Genomic DNA, 22,762 nt, shown 5'->3' with positions numbered 1-22,762 from the left:
TAAACTCTTTTGGAAAAATAGGTGAAGATGGAACTCTGCCTAACTCTTTCTATGACAACAATATGGTGCTGATACCTAAACCAGGAAGAATTAAAACAGAGAAAGAAAATTGTAGTCCTATCTCCCTGATGAATATGGATGCAAAAATCTCAACTAAAATCTCAACAAAATGATTACAATAAGTTATGACTAGGATAGTACATTATGCCTGAGTAGGATTTATACCAGGAATGCAAAGTTGGTTCAATATTAGGAAAACTGTTAGTATAATTAATTATATCAATAACAAACCTATCAGAAATCATTTGATTATATCAAAAGATACTGAAAAAGCTTTTGACAAAATACAGCACCCATTCCTACTAAAAACACTAGAGAGTGTAGGAGTAAATGGGATGCTCCTTAGAATAATGAGCAGTATCTATCTGAAACCAATCAACTAGCATTATATGCAATGGAAATAGGTTAGAGTCATTTCCAATAAGAACAGGGGTGAAGCAAGGATGTCCATTATCATCAATACAATTCAATATAGTATTAGGAATGTTAGCTTCAGCAGTAAGAGAAGAAAAAGAAATCAAAGGAATTAGAATAGGGAAGGCACAGACAAAACTTTCACTCTTTGCAGGTGACATGATGGTATACCTAAAGAATCCCCAAAAAATCATCCAAATATCTATCTATCTATCGACATATATATATATATATATATATATATATATATATATATATATATACACACACACACACATATATATATATATATATATATGTATGTATGTATATATCTAGCAAGATGCAGCAGTAACAGCTAGAAAGAGAAATCCCATTCAAAGTAACTTCAGACAATATAAAATATGTGGGAGTCTGCCTGTCAAGGAAGACTCAGAAACTTTTTGAAAACAATTACAAAACACTTCTCACACAAATAAAATCAGATTTAAATAACTGGCCAAACATTAACTGTTCATGGATAGGCTGAGCAAATATACAATTCTATCAAAATTAAACTACTTGTTTGGTGCCCTACCAATCACAATTCCAAAAAATTACTTTAATGAGTTAGAAAAACATTGTAAGTAAATTCATATGGAGAAATAAAAAGTTGAGAGTCTTCAGGGACTTAATGAAAAAAAAGTACAAAAGAAGGTGGCTTAGCCCTACCAGATCTAAATTATTATAAAGCATCAGTCATCAAAACTGTCTGGTATTAGCTAAGAAATAGAGTGGTAGATCAGTGGTGTAGACTAGATGCAATAGCAGGAAATGATTATACTAATCTGCTGATTGATAAACCCAACTAGTCCAGCTATTGGGATAAAAACTCTCTCTTTGACAAAAACTGTTGGGAAAATTGGAAGTTAGTATGGCAGAAACTTGGTTTAGACTACCACCTCACACCCTATGCCAAAATATGATCAAAATGGGTACAGGATTTAGAAACAAAAAACAATATTTTAAATAAACTAGATGATCAAGGAGTAGTTTATCTGTCATATCTAGATTATTTTGGTTACATTAAGTTAAAAAGCTTTTGCTCAGACAAAACCATTGCAACTAAGATCAAAAGAAATGTAGTAAATTGGGAAACAATTTTTACAGCTAGTATTTCTGACAAAGGACTCATTTCTAAAATATACAGAGAACTGAGTCAAATTTTTTTTTAAAAAGACAAGTCATTCCTCCAATTGACAAATGGTCAAAGGATATGCAAAGTCAATTCACAGATAAGGAAATCAAAGCAATCCATAGTCATAAATCACTAATTATTAAATAAATGTATATTAAAACATCTCTGAGGTACCACCTCACACCTCTCAGACTGGTCAATATGACCAGAAAGGACAATGATCAATGTTGGAAGGGATGTGGGAAATCTTGGACACTAATACATTATTGGTGGAGCTGTGACAAAGGGGACCCCCAGAGCATGGGTGTACAAACTTTTAGCTCTTCAGGGCTACATTGCCCAAGAAAAATTTGTCAAGGGCTACATATAGAATTTAATATTTATTTATGACTACAATGTAATAAATGGACTTTAAGAGCCATGGTTGGCCACACCTGCTAGAGTTTGAGTGGGGGTGGTGTGACGTGGGGGTTATATAGTCAAACCTACAATTAAGGAAAATCACTTTGTAAGCTTTGTAGATGATGGATTGGAGAAGAGATTTGACATTTGAGGAAATTCATCAAGGTGGCTATTCTTTTCTCTGGTATAAATCTCTGAATTTTTATCTTTTTGTAAATGTTCTGTAGAATCACCACTCAATGTACTAGAGGTTTTTCTTTGATTTAAAAAAGAACAAAATGAAAAATTTTTGTTGCTATGACTCAGGTTATACATTTATTATATTTCATTCTCAAAATGTACTCTTTCCTTCCTCCATACACACCATTCATAAAAGACTTTTATAGCCTATGGACATGTACTCTGTTGGGAGCCAGAGTCTCTAAGCTGCTTGACACAGTCACAGCAAGAAGCCTCAAGGTGGCCACATCGCCTGATGGAACAACATTTCCTTCTTCAACATATATATATATAGGGATTCCACGTATACCCATATTTGTAGGACTAATATTGATTGCAAAATTTACTCATCCTAATAGTGGAATGACTATAAAGGAAGGATTCCTGAGAAATTCCTTGAATAAAACAGATTGTGAACTCTGTCCAAATTTAACAGGATTGCCTCTCCCTGAGGAAAAAAGGTTTCAACATTATGAAATCTCTGGAAAACCCAATACTGGAAATTCCAAGGAGATGTCAAAACATATACAGGGAAAACAGATACAAGATGGGTTAGGTAGAATTCCTGGGAAATTAATAGTTTTGCCCCCCCATTTCCATACACAGGAATATATGATAAAGATGGTGAAAGTATAGTATAGGTGACCGATATGTGAACTTTAACAGCTTTAGTTTATTGGGAAAGAATAAAAAGTAATAGAAACTGTGGCATCTACCAACAACACCTGAAAGGAAAATTGGTTATTGAAGGAGTCAGTAGATGGGTGGACAAACACAACTACCTTACTATAGGTTGTCAAGGGGAGCGTATCAAAAAACATTACATATACAGAAACATAAAAAAAATTCCATTAAGCAAATTGTATCAGAAGATTATTATTAGGAGAGACCCCGCTTAACAAACTTTACATGCAGCAACAAACTAGGTAGTAGACAGGTTGAAGTCATCGTGGCCTGAGCAGGGACAAAAATTAATTAACTACATGATTGATAAACAAACTTGCAACCACTACATGATCAAACTTGTAACCATATGAACTACATCATTGATAATTAAAATTATAAACTTTTATAACCAAGGAAATGATCTTGGCTTGCTTGCTATAAAAATAAATCTGAGCAGCAGTCAGTCAACCTGCTCCTGCCTTTAACCCCTGTGTTGACTCAACTTATTTTGCTGACTCTATCCCTCCTGTCAGGTTCCAAGGACCCCACGGAGGCTGGACCCCTGCAGTACTCACAAGTATTACTTTGTTTGATGTTTTGCTTGCGAATGATGTTCAGGAGATCAATGAACAAGTTTGTTCCACCCCCCCCCCATAATTGCATATAAAGCCTAGAAGAATACATACAAAATATAACTTGAAAACCCATCTTAAATGTAGCCCATATAATTTCTGGGTTCCTTATCCCAATTCCATCTTGAACTAAGGAGTTGAGTTCTTCAGAGTCTGGTAACTATGCCTTTCTTTCAGAGTTCTGAAGATAATTTTAAAAACTTGAGAGTGTTATTCTAATGCTATTGACTCAATTCCTATTCTGGCTTGCTCTTTAACATCACCAGTTGTAGTTAGTATCTCTTCAATATAATTTATTGATCCAGCAATTATCACTCTAGTTTGATTTAATCAATTAACTTTTATGAAGAGATATAAGTAAGGATATAAAGAAAGAATATAAGGATAGAGCATTTTCCCACAACCATTCTATGACTCCAGTCCTTGGAAGAAGTGGACTTTAACTTAAGGTGACTGCTATAACACTCATTCCATCTAAGTTCACGTTATTTGAACTCCCTTTTGGGTACAGGCAATCCACTGCTCTATGGATCAAGTAGATTTCTCCTCACCAGCAAACTCTGGTATGAACTTAGGGTTTGTGGATCCCTAAAGTTCTCCCAACCTTTCAAAGCTCACAAAGTTGTAGCTTGCTCTGTTCTATTTCTAGCAATCATTCACCTAAGGCAGAGACATACTGTGTTAATCTGGGAGGGGAAAGTAGACTGCTGGTGCTCTCTTCACTTAATTGTTATATTAATAATAATGATTATACGTTAATTATTACCTCAAACTCAATTGCAAACAGGGAAGAAAGAGGCCTAGTAGCCCCACAGGAATCTTTTAATAGCCTACCAGTTGGAACTTAGAATGAGGACTAGAAATATAGAGTCCTTGAGCTGTTTCAAATTCCATTTGAGGGTTACAAATCCATGAGGCACCTATAATCTGGTATAGAAATCCCCTTTACTCTCCCTTCCTCCCTCTAGAATGTACCATGTGTGTGCCTCTATGTGGAGGGTGATACTCTTATTTATACTGTTGTCATTATTAGTTATTATTTTCTTGATTTTGCTTATTTCATGATATCAGTTCATGTACCTTCTCATGTTTATCTGAATTCTTCATTTTATGTATCACTATTTATTTAGACCTTCCTCAATCAAAGGGCAATTATTTTGCAATTACAAAAAGTGTTTCATTGAATAATTTTTGCATGTATGGGACCTTTGTGTCAGTCTTTGGCCTCACAGAAATTTCTTTGAGGTAGTGAGGAAATTGATGTTTATTGGAGAATTAGTGAATCATTCATTTCCTATAAATTGGTAGCCTCTGCCAAATAGTATTTATCCACACATGAGATAGTTATAGATAACTGAAAATAGCTAATCCTCCTTCAACAAGATTGGGAAACCCTTCTGGCAGAAGGGTGAGGGGAGGGATTTGAAGGAAGGGGAAGAATAAGGGTAGAGTACTCATGCATTATTTGCAATGTGGGTAACTGGAAATTGACTTTATCTATGAATACCTTCCTATGCTCCTGCAATCTGACTTACCAGATTTTGAAATACAGAAATGATATTTGAGGCTGTAATGGCCTCTATTAGTTTCTATCAAATTCACATTTCAAAATGGAGGCTGCACAGTAAAGCTCGTTGTGAAAAGAGAATCCTGAAAACAGAAGCACAAGGCTCTAGCTGCAAATTGCAGAACTCTGCCAGAAAGTTGACAGGCTTCAAGTCAATGGCTTCACAGTCAGACTGCAGAGAATGGAAAAATTCTATTAAGATTATCTAATAGTATCATCTTTCAGTTCCCTTTCTTTTTCTTCCCTCTGCACTTTATAAAACAGAAAGCCAGTGATTAAGTTAACATACAAAGCTCCTGGTAGAGAAACTCTCTTAACCTATATTGAACTGATGCATTTTCTACAACTTGAAATCTTAGACTGATTTACCTGGGGAGCTCAATGGCTAAATGACTTACCCAGAGATCACAAGATTATAGATTTAGAAAAAAAGAATCTTTGGGTCAAGAATATAAAGCCTTGGAAGGGATCTAAGTGGTCACCTAGTCCAACCTCCTCATTTAATAGATGTGAACTAGGGTCCATGGAGGTCAAGTGACTTGCTCAAACACTAAAAAAGTTATATTTACCAGAGGTGAGATTTGAACCTAGGTCCTCAGATTTCAGAGCCCATGTTCTCTTCATTCTACCAGTGTCATGTAGTTGGTTCATGAGACACAGATATTCCTGACTTCAAGGTCACATTATCCATTCTGACACATGACTTCTCTTGCATTAGTTATCTCTGTTTATATATACATAATTGAATTGTTAGGGATATCATGGCTCAAAAACTCTAATACTGGAATTATCAAAATGGGAAGTAGAATTGGATCACACTGGTAAGGTTCCAGTATAAGTTTTTTTTTTCATTTCTGAAAATACCTGAATTCAGGTCTAATTCATATAGCAAAATGTAGTTATGTAAGTTGTTGAAAAGATAAAAATTTTGAAATTTCATCTAGCATCCATATAAATGTAAAACCTATTTTTTTTCATTTAAAACCTAGAAACTCATATTTCAAGAACCTAGAAGAGTCTTTGTAGGTACAGGAAATTCCCAATTTCTCACATTGCAAATTATCCAAGAATGCTTGACCATCATTTCCCTTCTTTCTTCCTTACCCTACAATGCAGCCAGAAGAGTTCCCAGTCTTTTTATAAGAGGATTAGGCTCAGTGACCAATACCCTGCCTATCTCAAATCATTTCTCCTCCACTCTGTTTCCTAACAGGATCAGGTTTCCCCTTTCTTTCCTTTTAAGGAATAATCTAAGGACTGAAGTCAATAGATAGCAAGAGAAAGATCCATAATGGCAACCCATGAGATGATCCACCTTATACCTGAAGCAAAAGAAAATTCACCAGACAGCTATCTAGCATATTTCCAAAATGCTTTTGCATCATTATCTTTAACCAAAAGCCACAATTGGATTATGAGATAGGCAGGAAAGAAATCCATCTTTAAAAAAGAAGTGAGTCAATGAAGTCAAGGATTCACATCTGCTGCTAGGGTGGTTGCTAGTTGATTCTTGATGACCTTTGCACATTTCTTTTTGACAAATTCAATTCACTTGCAAGTCACCATGCTGATGTCATTGGTCCTCTTAAAGGACAAAGAATGACCATTACTAGCACCACCAGCAACAGCGACAACTTCTTGTTTCCACTCCCTCCCCACCAACCAAGCTAATTCAACTCATTTAAACCTCATAATAACCCTATAAAATGGACTTGGAAGTTTTATTATGGAAAAAGAAGGAGAAGTGAATAAGCTATTATATTTGACTATCACTTGACAGGCAATGAGTTAATCACTTTACAAATATTATCTCACTTGATCCTTACAAAAACAGTGCAAGAAAGATGCTCCAATTATCATTATTTTATAGGTGAAGGAACTTAAGCAAAGAGAATTTAAGTGATTCACCCAAAGTCATACATCTAGTAAATATCTGAGTCTGGATTTGAACTTGTCTTCCTGACTTCTGACCCAGTGCTCTATCCATTGTGCCACCTTATGATTTTGATTATTATTCCTACATGACAGAGAAGGAAACTGGCTTAGACAATTTAAATCACACAGCTAGGGGTGGCTAGGTTGTGTAGTGGATAAAGCACCAGCCTTGGAGTCAGGAGTACCTGGGTTCAAACCCAGTCTCAGACACTTAATAATTACCTAGCTGTGTGGCCTTGGGCAAGCCACTTAACCCCACTTGCCTCTCAAAAAAATACCCTAAAAAAATAAATCACACAGCTAGTAAATAAGAGAACCCAAGAGCCAGTTTTTTTTGACTCTCAGTGTAATGTTCATCTCTGGTTTGAGACAGATGTTTAAAAAAGAAAAAAACGTCATATCCTAGGCATTCATCTTGGACAGTTGAATGGAGGCTTTATTTAGAGGGAAATCCAAATGGAATCTTGCCACAACAGTTCCTAGGGTAATGAAGTCAATTCTAATTCTCAGTGTTGCAGGAACTCCCCTTGAGCCAATGCAAACTGGACCAGCCATCCCCTCCATGTGGGGCTTCCGACTCTACTCTGGCCAATTTTGAAGAAAGCCCTGGATCAATGCTTTGGTGAGGAGAACGACTGACTGCTGAGATGCTGTCATTTGGGAAAACCTCCTCCAGACTTTATTGATTTCAATGCACACTGCTGTACTGTTTGTTCCCTCAAGCTCTGGGTGGTATTGTGTCAAACTTGCTCGACTCTGTAACAGGAGACTGCAACTCCAGATGGTGAGGATTGGGGAGGTGGGGCAAGGGAAACAGAGAAGATGGTTTATGATCCCCTTGTCTTAATTCTAGGGTTGGTCGAAGGATGATGGGCCTATAAACTTATTAATTCCTTAGAAACAATATTAGGAACACTGCCTTAAAGGGACCTGAACAGGACAGCTAGGTGGCATAGTGGATAAAGCACTGGCCCTGGAGTCAGGAGTACCTGGGTTCAAATCCGGCCTCAGACACTTAATCATTACCTAGCTGTGTGGCCTTGGGCAAGCCACTTAACCCCATTTGCCTTGCAAAAACCTAAAAAAGGGGGACTGAAAATAAATATCTTTTATCGACTTCTCCTGTGTGGACTGTGTGTGCCTTGACGAAGTGCTGGGGCTTGATCAATTGCTGATCATTTGTTATGTACCCACTAGTTCTAGGATTAGATAATGGACATATGGAAGTAAAAATGAAAGAGAACTTTCTTTCAAAGAGCTTCCATTCTTTTGTAGGGAGAGATGAGTTATGCATTCTCAAATATTCAAATGGAATGGTGATCTTATGAATCTGAAAGTTAATTTCACTAGAGTTCAACCTATCAATGACTGCCAGTACTGAGTGACTTTTCTTCATGGGCTCTCATAAATCCACCACTGGAATTCATTCAACTTCCCTACTTTTTTTGAGGTACAGTGGATAGAGTACTAGGACTGGTATATGGAAGACCTGAGTTCCAATGTGACTTCAGATGCTTTGTGACTGTGTGATCTTGGACAAGTCCTTTAACTTCTATTTACTTCCATTTCCTCAATTGTAAAATGTGAATAAGATGAGATTATATTTGCAAAAATACCTCCTACTATTTATTGCCTTCCCCCATCTCCACCATTTTGAGGAAGCAGTGGTGCCTGGGTTTCCATTATCCCTTCCCAAATGATCAGCCCACCTTCTTTTCCTATTATATGTCTATTCTATTGAATTCATGAATTCATGAGACACAGATATTCCTGTATCATATGAATTCTTAGAAATTCCTGATTTATTATTTGTTATAGCCTGCTTATTCTCACTATGAGCCTCTTATTGCCTCTATGTGATGGTATTCATTTTTAATTCTTTAAAACCTATTGTATTCCATTTATATCAAATGTTTTGTATGCCTTTTTTACACATCATATTTCATTTCTATATAAATATTGGAAAAACTAGTATTTAAAATTGACCTTTGCTTTCATGGGAAATTTTGGATTATTAAAGGAACTTTTAAGTTTTTTAAAATGAAATGAAACTTTTTTCCTTTTTTCTTTTAGGAGAAGAAATGAAACTTTTAAAAGTTTTTTGAAACTTTTCTGATGAACCATGAGACCAACTTGTTTTCCATTTCTATTATATGTGCCATATTTACATAATTATGGGCAATTCTTTAGGTTATCATCCAAAAACATTTTGAAATTAGAGCAGTGTTGATGCTTTCTCTTCTTTGCCATGTCAAACTCCTTTTAAATCATTTCACAACTCCAAGATGCTCTGTAATGTTTGAAGATTTGAATCAAATAGCATATCATCCTCAAACAAGAGCATCTAGAAGATCTCACCATTCACAGAAAATTTCTCTATAACTTGAACTCTGCCTCTATTTTCCTCCATCAACTTATGGTGAACATATATCTCTAGTTTCATGACTCACCTGATGTTTCTGATCAGAGGTTCATTTGTACATTTTTTATACATACCACATCTTCCAATGAATCTAGAATAAATTTAATAGGAGAATGGGAGATCTCCTGAAAAAAATATTGTAATTATAGTTTATGGATGTGGTGGCAAGCCATAATTACTATATACTAGTACAAATTCATAAAGGATGAGTCATGTTAAACTGACCTCAGTTATTTTTTTTTTGAAGAGTTTACAAAAATGGCATTTCAAGTGAGCAACAAGGGTCTATCATACTGGGATTTCAGAAAGGCCTTTAACAGAATTTCTTGTGAATCCTTATAGATTTGTAAGAAATGATGATAGTAAATTAGGTGCAATCTGAACCTGTGGGATGATCAGACACAAAGAGTGGCGACTGATGACAACTTGGAGGATGCTGATTAGTGCTTTGGCTTAAGGCTATGTCTTTGAAGCTGTTTTTGTGCAATATTTTTTTCATCTTAGATTAAGAAGATCATTTGAGAGAACTACTAATGGGTGGCTTGGAGAATAAAAGACTAAGTGGTGACAAGATAACTATCTTCTTGCATTTAAAGGGTTGCCATGTGGATAAGAAATTTGACTTGTTCTTAAAGGTCTCTGAAGGTAAATATTGGAGTTAGCTAAGTGGTTGCTTTGGGCTTGATATTAGAGAAAGATTTAGAAATCTTAAGAACTTAAAGTGCCCTAAAGTGAGCTTCCTCAGAAAGTGGTCAGGGTCACCATAGATCCTCACGCACAGGCTGTATGATTAATTGTTGAATATGTATTAAGGGTTCTGGTTCATGAACAGGGTGGACTACATGAACCACCACTCTATGATTCTATATTCTAAAACCAATTAAGGGGCAGCTAGGTGGCAGAGTGGATAAAGCACCAGCGTTGGAGTCAGGAGTACCTGGGTTCAAATCTGGTCTCAGACACTTAATAATTACCTAGCTGTGTGGCCTTGGGCAAACCACTTAACCCCATTTCCCTTGCAAAAACCTAAAAAAAAAATAAAACCACTTAACCTAGAGGTTTTGTCTTAATTTATTTGTATAGTCATTAGACAATTTCCTTTGATAGCCTGTAATATTTTCATGAACTTTATAGAATAATTCAAGGAAATATGCTAGAATAGTATGAATAAACCTGACTTTCCATTTTCATAAGTAACTTTTTGCAACAAATTCTTATTTAATGTGATGACAAAATCCATTGTTAAAGGTCAATTATGGCTAATAGGAGTTTCGGTAGAGTGAGTCGGCTCTGTAGGAAGTCAAGGAGTCCTGGAAGTTGTCATAGAAGGAATTAACTTACTCTAATTCTTTCTTTAGGATTCAAAGAGAATACAGAAGAGATGACATCTTTTAACCAAAGTGCAAGAGTGAAGTCACCCTTTCCTTCAGTTAGAGAGAGACTTTCTGTTAGTCATGCAGGGTATAGGGACTTGGAATTCTTAGTGATTAAACTGAGCCCTTTATATTAAAGACTTACAGTTCATCAAGGAGAAAATTGTGATGCTCAGCATCAGCTCGGAACTACTGTACTTAATTGCCTTGTTGCCAAGCAATAGCTGACTTTAGGATTGAAATGATCGTGTTAAGATGGCCAAAAATTGTCATAGTCTGAGATTTCCTTCTTTTTAATGTTTATAATTTATTTTCTCAATTATGTGTAAAGATGATTTTCATTATTAAATTTTGTACTTTTCTTCCTTCAATTCTTTTTTGCCCCCATCCTAGGATAGCAAGTAATCTGATATAGGCTATATATGTATAATGATGTTACACATATTTCCATAATAGTCAAGCAGTGAAAGAAGAATCAGACCAAAAGGGGAAAAACCGTAAGAAGGAAAAAAAAACAAATTAAAAAAAGGGAAAATAGTATACTTTGATCTGCCTTCAAATTCCATAGTTCTTTCTCTGGATGGGGGTTGTATTTTCCATTGTAGGTCTTTTAGAATTATCTTTGATCACTCTATTACTGAGAAGAGCTAAGCCTATCATAATTCATCATCATACAATATTGCTATTAATATGTATAATGTTATCCTCAGTCTGCTCACTTCACTCAGCATCAGTTCATGTAAATCTTTCCAGGTATTTATGAAAACTGTCTGTTTATTGTTTCTTACAGAGCAAAAATAATTCCATTATATTCATATTCCTCAACTTGTTCAACCATTCCCCAATTGGTAAACATCCCCTCAATTTCCAATTCTTTGCTACTACAAAATTTGCTGCTATGAATATTCTTGTATATGTGGGTCTTTCCCTATTGTTTTCTGATCTCTTTGAGATACAGAACTACTAGTGGTATTACAATTTGAGATTTCTACTTGCCAGGGAGTGGGATGAGTGGAGGAAGATCAGACATCAATCAGCTGAATCTATAACTACCAGAGACTGCATTGAGGATAATTATTTCTAATAAAGAAAGATCATAGTGACTGGGATGGACAGTTTTTCAAAATTTCTTCAAATGCTGATTAAATGGACTGGAAACTAACTTTGTCCAACTGTTTTCCCTCCTTCCCCTTTTATATAGTCCCTAACCTACAATTTAATCTTTGAAATTTCTTAGAACAGATAGTTCAAAGTAAATGGAAAGAATTTGGAGTGATGGATAGAATAAGATGGATAATATAGCAATGCTTGGCATTTTTCTTTAACTTTTTAAAAATGTTTAATAATCCAGGTATCCATTTGCTTGGGTATGGTATTTAGGTTATATAGGTAAGGATTAAATAATTCCTAAGATTCCTTTTAGACTCATGATCTATGATTTTGAGGTATCTGTGATCTGTAAATGCATTGGATAGTTCAACTCAGAGGATTCCTGATATGTAATGGAGAATAGAACCATTGGATTCCCAATCTTAATATTTTTGAACAATATGTCATTCCATTTTTAACATCAATTCTGAATTGATCAGAGTTCCTGTTGGATGCCATGCAACTTGACAGAAATGGTACCTGGAAGAATATTGTTTTTTCATCTTTGGTTCCTGAAGAGGGCCATTAACATTATGAAGTAATAGCTTGCTTTGATTAAGTTGAACATAGTCATCAGCCTTTCTCTCTCTTCCAGAGGCAATACAAAATTCAAGATGCCTGGAAATGGATCCAGGGATCCAAGTGGTTGGCCTTGGTGTCTTTGATGTCTGACCAATCTCTACATCACCTGCTTAAGTCACCTTCATGACCATTGGAACAAATTGTTTTTATCCACCCATATAGGCAAGTAAGTCTTCACATGTTTGGGACAGACATCACTCTCATTCAGTTATCCTCATTTATTTTCAGTTACCTACAACCTTATTTTGTCTGTCTGAAAAGATTTTTTATCTGGGTTTACATGATTTAGCTTCTTGGAGCTACACTTGAGAGTTGAGTCGACACCAAAGGGGGTATGGATAGCCCTGAAAAAAGGTTGGTAAATTATCACACCAGAGTGGGGCATATGGAGTGTTTAGGAGGGATGAGTGGAGAAATAGTCTAAATAGAAGTCTTTGATAACTAGAGGTGGTATTGTAGCATTTTGAGAGAGATTATATGTTGCTGGTCCCCTTTGGTTCTATTGTGTGGCTCATTGTGGCTCATTGGGCTAGTGACTCAGAGGGTGGGTCAGATTTAATACTCCCTTTTTGGATAATTTCTAGAGAGACATGCTGCCTTTTTGTACCCTTAAGGTATATAGCATCCAAGCTGATCTGGAGTGCTTACACAGCAGTCCTGTACTATAATACCTCAAGTGGCACATATAAATGCATAAGAAGAAAATGAAATGCATTACCAATGTAAATGCACTACTCATCATAACAATATCAAATTAGTAAAGTGACATGCCTCCATAAATTTTTATTTAAAACAAACTCCAATCTATTGAAAAAATTCCTTTATGCCAGTATCACTGGTCGTCACTCAGAAATGTGTAGAACAGGGGCAGAGCCAAGATGGTGTAGTGAGGGCAGAATTCCTAGAAACACTTTCCCAAAAAGTTCCAAAAGCCATAAAATTATAACTCTAACCAAATTTTAGAGGGGCATCCACAGAAAGACTGAGTGAAATACTTTCCCAGTCCAAGACAACTTGATAGATATGCAGGAAAGGTCTGTTCCACTGGGACTGGGGGATGGAAAAAGTTGCAGTGCAGCTGGACTACAGCCATGGTGTGCCAGAGCAAATCATCCCCAAACTTTCAAGTAGCAGCCCAAGGGGTGCCTGGGTTTCTGGGGGCCCCTGGGTCAATGACAACAGGAGTTGCCTCTTGGCCAGAGAATCACTTGAAGGGTTGATGGAAGAACTCTGCCATACCAGAGTGAGCATGGAGCCAGGTCAGCACTGGCCTCGGTAACTATGGAAACCTAAGGAGTCACCAGCAGCTGCTTCCAGAGCCATCAGCCCGCAGATGGTAAGAGGCAGGGAGAGACTGCAGAGGTCTCTCCGCTATCCCTGGGAAAGGACTTCTGCTTTGCCCATACTCAGATCCAGAATACAGTTGGGGTCCCCACACTACCATAGAGGAGCAGGGACCCTCCCCACAGATCCAAGGTAGAAGGGAGGGCTTATGGTCATTCACAGACCAGAGCAAAACCCAGGAGAGCAATCAGAGTCTCTCATGAGACCATAATGGAATTAAGTTCCAGGGGTAGGAGTGGGGAGGGGGTGTTTCAAAACCCCCCCAAACTTTGGAAGTGCAGTAAATCAGTCATAAGCTGAGAAAATGAGCAAACAGGAAAAAAAGAAGAATCTAGAGGATCAAAACATACTCTTAGTAGATGACAACAAAGTCCAAGCTTCTGTATCCAAATCCTCTGAGAGAAATAGGATTTGGTCTTAGGCTATGGAAGAGCTCAGAAAAAGATTTTGAAAATGAAATAAAGAAGAAAAGAGGAAAAATTGGGAAGAGAAATGAGGATAATGTGGGAAAATCATGAAAACCAAGTCTGCAACTTGGTGAAGGAGATACAAAAAATATTGAAGAAAATAACATCTTAGAAACTAGAGTATAAATGAGAGGAAAGGAATGAATGAAGGGGGACGGGGGAGGGGATGGGGGCGTAGATGATAGAAGAGAGGGAAGATCATGGGAGAAGGTACTCAGATACAACACACTTCTGAAGAGGGACAGAGTAAAAGGAGAATGGGGTGGGATAATAGATTGGAGGATAATATCATTAACAATAGCAACTGTGGGGAAAATATTGAAGCAACTTCTCTGATGGATTTGTGATAGATAATGCAACCCATCTCAGAGAGGGTATCTGAACACAGAGAAGCACACTTTTTTTCCCTCTCACTTCATTTCTCTTGAGATTTTTCTATCTTTTTGGGGGGAGTAGGGGGGTTTATGTTTACTTTTACAAGATTGTTGTAATAATGTGTAAATAAATATATATATATACATAAATATGTGTGTATATATATGTGTGTGTGTGTGTGTGTGTGTGTGTGTGTGTGTGTGTGTGTGTGTTTAGGTTTTTTGCAAGGCAATAGGGTGAAGTGGCTTTGCCCAAGGCCACACAGCTAGGCGATTATTAAACGTCTGAGGCCGAATTTGAACTCAGGTACTCCTGACTCCGGGGCCAGTGCTCTATCCACTGCGCCACCTAGTTGCCCAATAAATAAATATTTTTAAAAAGAGAAATATGTAGAACAGTAATGCAAAGTTCTAATTTCAGGAGGTCCAATCATTCTGGCTTTGCCCTGGAAGTAGGATATTAGGAGCAGTAGATGGAATGGTTCATTAGGTATTTAGTGCCTTTTATTTCCATTGTTAACAAATTCCCGATAAAATGTGGCTGATTTGCAACTTCTTTTGATTTTTTTTTTAAAATCCAATTAATGTAGCCTGAGTGGAAAACTAATATACTTTCTATAAAATTCTAATCCTCAGAAAGAATTGGCTTGCTTTCAATAAACTGGGTAAATTTTTTTTAGTCTTTCTTACTGCTTCCCCTTTTCCTGTCATTGTCCCACAATGAATTAGACAGGCTATCTCCTAAAATTGGTAAGTTTTAGTAATCATTTTCATTCGGTAATTTTTTATGAGTAATAAAGATGAATATATATATATATACCTATGCATATGTTAATGCACATTTATTTTTAATATCTGTTATCTATCTGTCTGTGTCCCACAATTTTTGAACAATATTTGACAACACATTAGTCTGGTTTTCTCTTCATACATATAGGCAAATTAATTCATTATTATCAAAATAATTTCCTCAAAATAGCAATTACCATAGAAAATTCAAAAATTCCTTTTTCTAAGGATTGAATATTTTAATTAGACCTAGTGCTTTTGAGGTCTGTGGTACATTGAATAAAGAACTGCATTTGGAATTAGGAAGATTCATCTTTCTGAGTTCAAATCTGGTCCTCTTATATGTATTAGCTGGGTGACCCTCAGCAAGTCATTTAACCCTGTTTGGCTCAGTTCCTCATCTGTAAAATGAGCAGGAAAAGGAAATGGCAAACTACTCCAGTAAGTCTGCCAAGGAAACCCCAAATGGGGTCACAAAGAGTCTGATATGACTGAAATGACACAACAAAAACCACTTTTGAAAACTCTATTTTGAAATAGATTAAAAAAGTATCAACTTTTCAAGAACTTTTATTTCTCTTTTTTTTAGTTTTTTTTTTTTTTAATTTCTGCAAGGCAATGAGGTTAAGTGGCTTGCCCAAGGCCACACAGCTAGGTAATTGTTAAGTGTCTGAGCCGGGATTAGAGCTCAGGTACTCCTGATTCCAGGGCTGGTGCTCTATCCATTGTGCAACCTAGCTGCCCCAGAACTTTTATTTCTCAAGTTCTGATCTATGTTGATGATTATAGCATAGAGTATGGGTGTATACATGTCAGAATGTATATATAATGTTGCTGATACAAGAAAAGAAAATATAAATGATTTTTTATCAAAATATACACCAATTCTTGAACTTCATGAACTCAGATAAAATAAATGACAAATGCTTCTTCTTACAGATGAGTCATTGCTTAAGGTACTATGAGTTATCTTAATATCTCACTCTCATGTTCTGTATTTCAGAATTTGTACTTTGTCACTTTTTGTTCTGGATAACTTACTGTATCTTGACCACACAGGAAGAAAACATAATTTAACAGGTCTCTTAAAATTGCAACTTCATGTCTTTAAATTATAGATCTAGGGGGCGGCTAGGTGGCACAGTGTATAAAGAACTGGCTCTGGAGTCAGGAGTACCTGGGTTCAAATCCGGTCTCAGACACTTAATAATTACGCAGCCGTGTGGCCTTGGGCAAATCACTTAACCCCATTGCCTTGCAAAAAACCCCTAAAAATAAATAAATAAATAAATAAACAAACAAACAAATAAATAAATAAATAAACAAACGGATGATTGAATAAATAAATTATAGATCTAATTCTCTGGAAAAAAACGGACTGTTCGTTCTTCAGATTAAAAAAGTCAAGCATCAATTTTTAGGGGCTAGAATGGATAAAAACAGTTTTCCAACTGCTAGGCCATTCTTGACCTTTGTCATTCATTTTCCCTCTGCCATTCTGTCATGGAAATATGTATTATTTCGTTATTCTGTATTGGTCCATTCATTGTGTTCTCTTCTTGGTGCTAACCCTAGGTCTTTACTTATGTTAAATACTCAGATCTGGGTAACTTGTAATGAATGAAAAACAATAACCAAAGTCACAAATTATGCTTGCGTTTAGCCACCTACTCCAAAAACTAATTGTTTCTGAAGGATCTTCTGCCATGTTTCAGAAAGTACCATATACATGAATTTAACATTTATTTGAAGCAAAAGAAATATGAAAAACTTCCATTGTTAAGAATTTTATAGAATAATTTAAAAACAATGTATGTCTTACACATTTTTTTCTTTCAAAAGGATTTCTTCTTAGGGATATGACTTATATTTTGGTATGGTCTATATTCAAACAATATGTGTTTTTTACAAATGCATATGTATGAGCCCTTTCTTCCATCAATACTTGCTACTAAGTGTGATGTATTAGCAAACAATTGACACAGATATTTGCTGATTTATTATATAGGAACATCCTACCTCTGAGAAACAGGGTTGGATAGACCTGGGGTTGGTATTAGGGAATGGTATAGGGCAAATAAATTGAATTGATGGGGGCGGGGATGCTATTTTTTCCCCACTGGAATATTGGCAAACATTTCTAGAAAGAAGTTGGACACATATGGATAAATACCTTCCCCCTTCCTTCACCCCTTCCACATATTCTTACCTTTCTTCTTCCTCCTGCCCTTCTTTTTTCCACCACCCCATTCACCACCATATTAGGAACATATATCAGTTTCTCCAGAAAAGCTACCCTAGGAGAGATCCTTTCTCAGATAAAAGTGTCTCTTTCTTCAAAGGATCTGCTGAAAAGCTATGTAAAAAAGCAAAATATTGAATTTTCGGGCAGTCAACAAACATCAAATGTCCCAAGAATTAGCGGTTTCCTTTCAGCTGCCAAACAGCAGCTGTAAACCTTTAAAATATTAAACCCAGTTCTAACTCATAAAGTATTCCTCATTTCCTTCCCCAGCTTAAAGACAATATTCCTTTGACAAGGCTGCCAGATACTGTTTTATCGTCTGAGTTTATATTCAGGCAGGATGCAGGAGCAGCCCAGACCCAAGCACTTGGTGGTCCACAAACATGCCTGGCTCTTGCTTGGCTTCCTTATGGGACCAAAGCAGTTATGCTGCAATTAGACCAGTGGTTTGGCGACCAGGAGGCTGTGTGTCAGTGTATTTAATAGACTGAAGGAAAAACTTGAAAGGGAGGATGTTAATACCAAATTGATAGAAATCTCAATTTGAAATTTAGACTGGGATTGAGTTTCTTCTTGGTTGAATAATTTGATTTAATGCTGAGATACAACAATATATCTGGCCTAGATTCCCACATAAATTTCTGTGGGCTAAGAGGGTGAGTGGGTGGTCATCATGGAGATGGCTCAGCTCTGTTCCTCAGGAGACACCTACTCTTGGAGTTGCATGGCCTTTCTATGGGTAGCATTGAGGAATGGCTAAGGTGACCCTTTGCAGTGTGTTCTCTGTGTTAGAAGTCTATGGACTCTTACTTTTACTATCTCCAGTTAAAAAAGCAAATCTTTTTTTTTATGCATTCATTCATTTGTAACAAGTTTATGTGCTTCAGGACTATATTTCCTAGAAGGCTTGGATCAAGAGAAATTTTCAGGATTTAATTTCCAATGAGAGCCTTTATTTATGGTACAAAGTGATCTTGTCATGATGAAGCAATATCTGGAAAGATAAGGAGAATTGCAGCTGCTTCTGGGGTTTGTGACCCCAAGGAGAGTGTGCCCCTAGGGAAGAAGTGATGACAAAAGTTAGATCATTCAGCAACTGAATAGAGATACGGAATGAGAAACAAGGTGGCAGATAACAGAAGGAGCACTTTTCTGGCAGTCAATTGAAAGGCCGTCTCTAATGAAGGTTTTGACCCTTCCTATTTGAGTTTTTAACAAGAGAAACTTGAGGAGAGGACAACAGGGATTGAAAGTGAATTTACTTGAATGTGCAGAGATCATTTTCCTGTTATTTTAAAATGTATTTTGCTCCTGATTAAACATCTTATTCATTTTTTGCTTGTGATCTGATAGTATCATGATCAACTCTTTATTTAGACATGAACAACACAGGTGACAGTTTAGAAGGAGTCCTGGGGTGGAATCAGAAGACTAGTTTTTGTAATTTGGTGACTTGCTATCTATATGACACTGGGCAGGTTGCTTTACATCCCCGAGCCTCAGTTTAATCTTTTGTAAAATTAAATTGGAGTGGAGGAATGTTTGAAATTCCTTACTGATTGGGATCCCAGAAAAGCACTTTGTAAAATGTAAAAAAAAGTATTACATGACTAGCAGAGAAGTTTTGATATAGAATGGAAGAGCACATTGATAGGGCCTTGAACATGTTCAAAGGTGACATGAATGAATGAACGAAAATTAATTAAGCACTTACTATATACAATGCACTGTACTAAATTCTGGGTCTAACACACTTAAGAAAAAAAAAATGAGAGTCCCTTATCTCATAGTGGTTCCATTCTAATTGGAGAAGATAAGACAAAAAAGAAGGTTGAACTTTCATGGAAGAAGGACCCTTCAGTGGGGTAAATGGCAAGGCCCATGGTTTTTAGTTTACACAGGTTTAACCCTTGGACACAGGTGACCCTGAGAAGAGGAGACTAGAGAGAGAAGATGTCAGACCAGACCAGAATAGCCAAGGTTTGAGGGAAGAGGGGGAATGAATGGAACAAAAGTATTTCATGGATAAAGGAGTTAGGATTAGGCAGGACGAGGAAGGGATTCCAGGTTTGAATCAGATACTCAAAATGCTGAACTGACAGAAATTCTGTCTTTTCTTTGAGGCTGCATATTTCCTAAGTGCTGTTAATAATACTGAACTTCTCCCTAAGAAGGCCCATATTTTAAAAGAATATTCAGGTTCCAATATGTCATCATTCTGGGGTTTCCGAAGTCATTATGCATGGAAAAGAATTTGATGATAAGAAGTTTCAAGGCCTGTGATGTTATATGATATTTTTCATTTTATTTTTATCTTTGTTCTTATTAATGATCTGACTGTACATTGATAGATAATAGTTTCCCTTTTTTGTGTGTTCTGTTTTGGAGTTCTTGCCTATTTTTTTGGCTGTGTATGGGAGAGTGTAGGATTGAACATTCAAGGAACTGTTTGACTGTGGTATGATGTTTGAATTTTTTCTGTATGATGTTGTATGCTGACCCTTAGAGAAATGAAGTCCCAAAATCTGAATATTTGATGATGAATCCTTTAATTCTAGAGGCTAAACTCAAGTAGACAAAAATGATATCTGAGTAGGGATAATGTGTATCACAGATTTAGTGTAAAGTTACATATCTGTGAGTGAGCTGTAATTTTTTCCTCAGCCACTTTCCCTAGAGAATGAATTTCAGTAGTAGATATAAATATGTGACACTTTCCATGGAAATACCAGGGTCCAGTGGAAGGATGGAGGTGAGAAAGGGAAGAGAACAAAACATTATTACATACCTGCTATGTACTAGTTATTTATTGTGCAAAACACTTTAAAAATATTATCTCATTTGGTCATCATGAAAAGCCTAGGAGGCAGGTACTTTTATTAGATTCATTTTACGGTTGAGAAAACTGAGATTTAGGTATCTTGCCTGGAGTTACACAGTAAGTGTCTGAAGTTGGTTTGGAATTCAGGTCTTTCTGACTCCAGGCCCAGTGAGTTCTATCCACTTTGTCATCTAGCTAGACTTAAGGTAGTCATCCATGAGCTTAAATATCTATCATAATAAAAGGATTAGTATTTTTCAGGGGAGCAGATGACAAAGATTTCTTTATGTGGAATCTTGGTTGTCTAGGAATGGGAAATATATCACTTCAGAGAAAGATTTATACTTCTAGGAATGAATTCTGGAAAAAAATCACTATACTGGGGGATATTGAAAATTGTTTCATCATAAGGAGCTTAATTCAATCATCTATTGTGTATATGTTAAATGGGCATTTGGAACCAAATTTTTTAGGAAGAAGAAAATGAAATGCTAATTTTTTTCTACACATTTATAACTCCTAATTATCCTTAAGATTGTGCCTTAGACAACATTTCAAGTAAACAATATAAAGAAGTGGGCTTGATGGTGGATCCCTTAATCAAGCATTTCTGAAAGGGCCATTTTACCTTTAATAATTAAAAAATAAACAGATCTCTATATTCCATGTATCATGTGTATAGAACATATGCCACACACAAATTGTTATATGTATACAAAATCATTCTATTTGTACTTCTATTTATCAGTTCTTTTTCTGGATGTTGATAGTGTCTTTCTTCATGTGTCCTTTAATAGTTAATTGGGTATTTATAAGTCAAAATGACTTATTCACTTGAAGTAATTCTTAAAACAATATTGCTGTTGCTATATACAACATTTTCTTAATTCTGCTCAAGTTGATCTTTATTATTTCATGCATTTTTCCATATTTTTCTAAGATTCTTGAGCTCAGTTTTTATAGCACAGTAGTATTCCATAACAATCATATATCACAATTTGTTCAACCATTTCCCAATTGATGGCATCTCTGAAATTTCCAGTTGTTTGCTACCACAACGAAACTTGTTGGTAGCACCTCTAGGTTGGGGAGTAAGGGGAGAGAAGAAAAAAAATTTACATGATAGCTTTATGAGATATTTAAAAGGCATAACAAGTTATATATGATAGATTTGCAATTTCATGTACAATCATCTTTTTATTATACTATATTATGAAAATACTTATCTTTATTTCATAAATTAAGAAAAATAAAAAAGAAATTTAAAAAAATGATTATAGTAATTTGCTATTTGATAAAACCAAAGAGTCCAGCTATTGGGATAAAAACTCTCTCTTCAATAAAACTATTCGTAAAATTGGAAGTTAGCATGGAAGAAACTTAGATTAGACCAATACCTCACACCCTATACCAAGATAAGATCAAAATGAATATAGGATCTAGACATTAAAAAACAATATTATAAGTAAGCTAGCAGATCAAGGAATAGTTTACCTGTTAGATCTATGAAAAGGGAAACAGTTTATGACCAAGGAAGAGATGGAGTACATCATTAAAAACAAACTAGATAATTTTGATCACATTAAATTAAAACACTTTTGCACAGACAAAACCATTGTAACCAAGATCAAAAGAAATGTATCAAATTGGGAAACAATTTTTACGACTAGTGTTTCTGACAAAGGATTCATTTCTAAAATATACAGAGAACTGAGTCAAATTAAAAAAAAAACAACCAAGCCATTCCCCAATTGACAAATAGTCAAAGGATATGCAAAGGCAATTTACAGATAAGGAAATCAAAGAAATACACAGTCATATGAAATTGCTCTAAATCACTAATTATTAGAGAAATGGAAATTAAAATATCTCTGAGGTACCACCTCAAACCTCTCAGACTGGATGATCAGAAAGGACAATGATGCAATGTTTGAAGGGATGAGGGAAATCTCGGACACTAATACATTGTTGATGGATCTGTGAACTCATCCAACCTTTCTGGAGAGCAATTTGCAATTATGCCCAAAAGGCAACAAAAATTTTGCATGCCCTTTGACACAGCAATACCACTACTGGGTCTATACCCTGAAGAGATCATGAAAAAGGGTACAAAAAAGTTACCTGTACAAACATATTTATAGCAGT

The sequence above is a fragment of the Macrotis lagotis genome, chromosome X (assembly GCF_037893015.1).
Source record: "Macrotis lagotis isolate mMagLag1 chromosome X, bilby.v1.9.chrom.fasta, whole genome shotgun sequence".
Taxonomy (NCBI): domain Eukaryota; kingdom Metazoa; phylum Chordata; class Mammalia; order Peramelemorphia; family Peramelidae; genus Macrotis; species Macrotis lagotis.
This window is presented reverse-complemented; position numbering follows the sequence as displayed.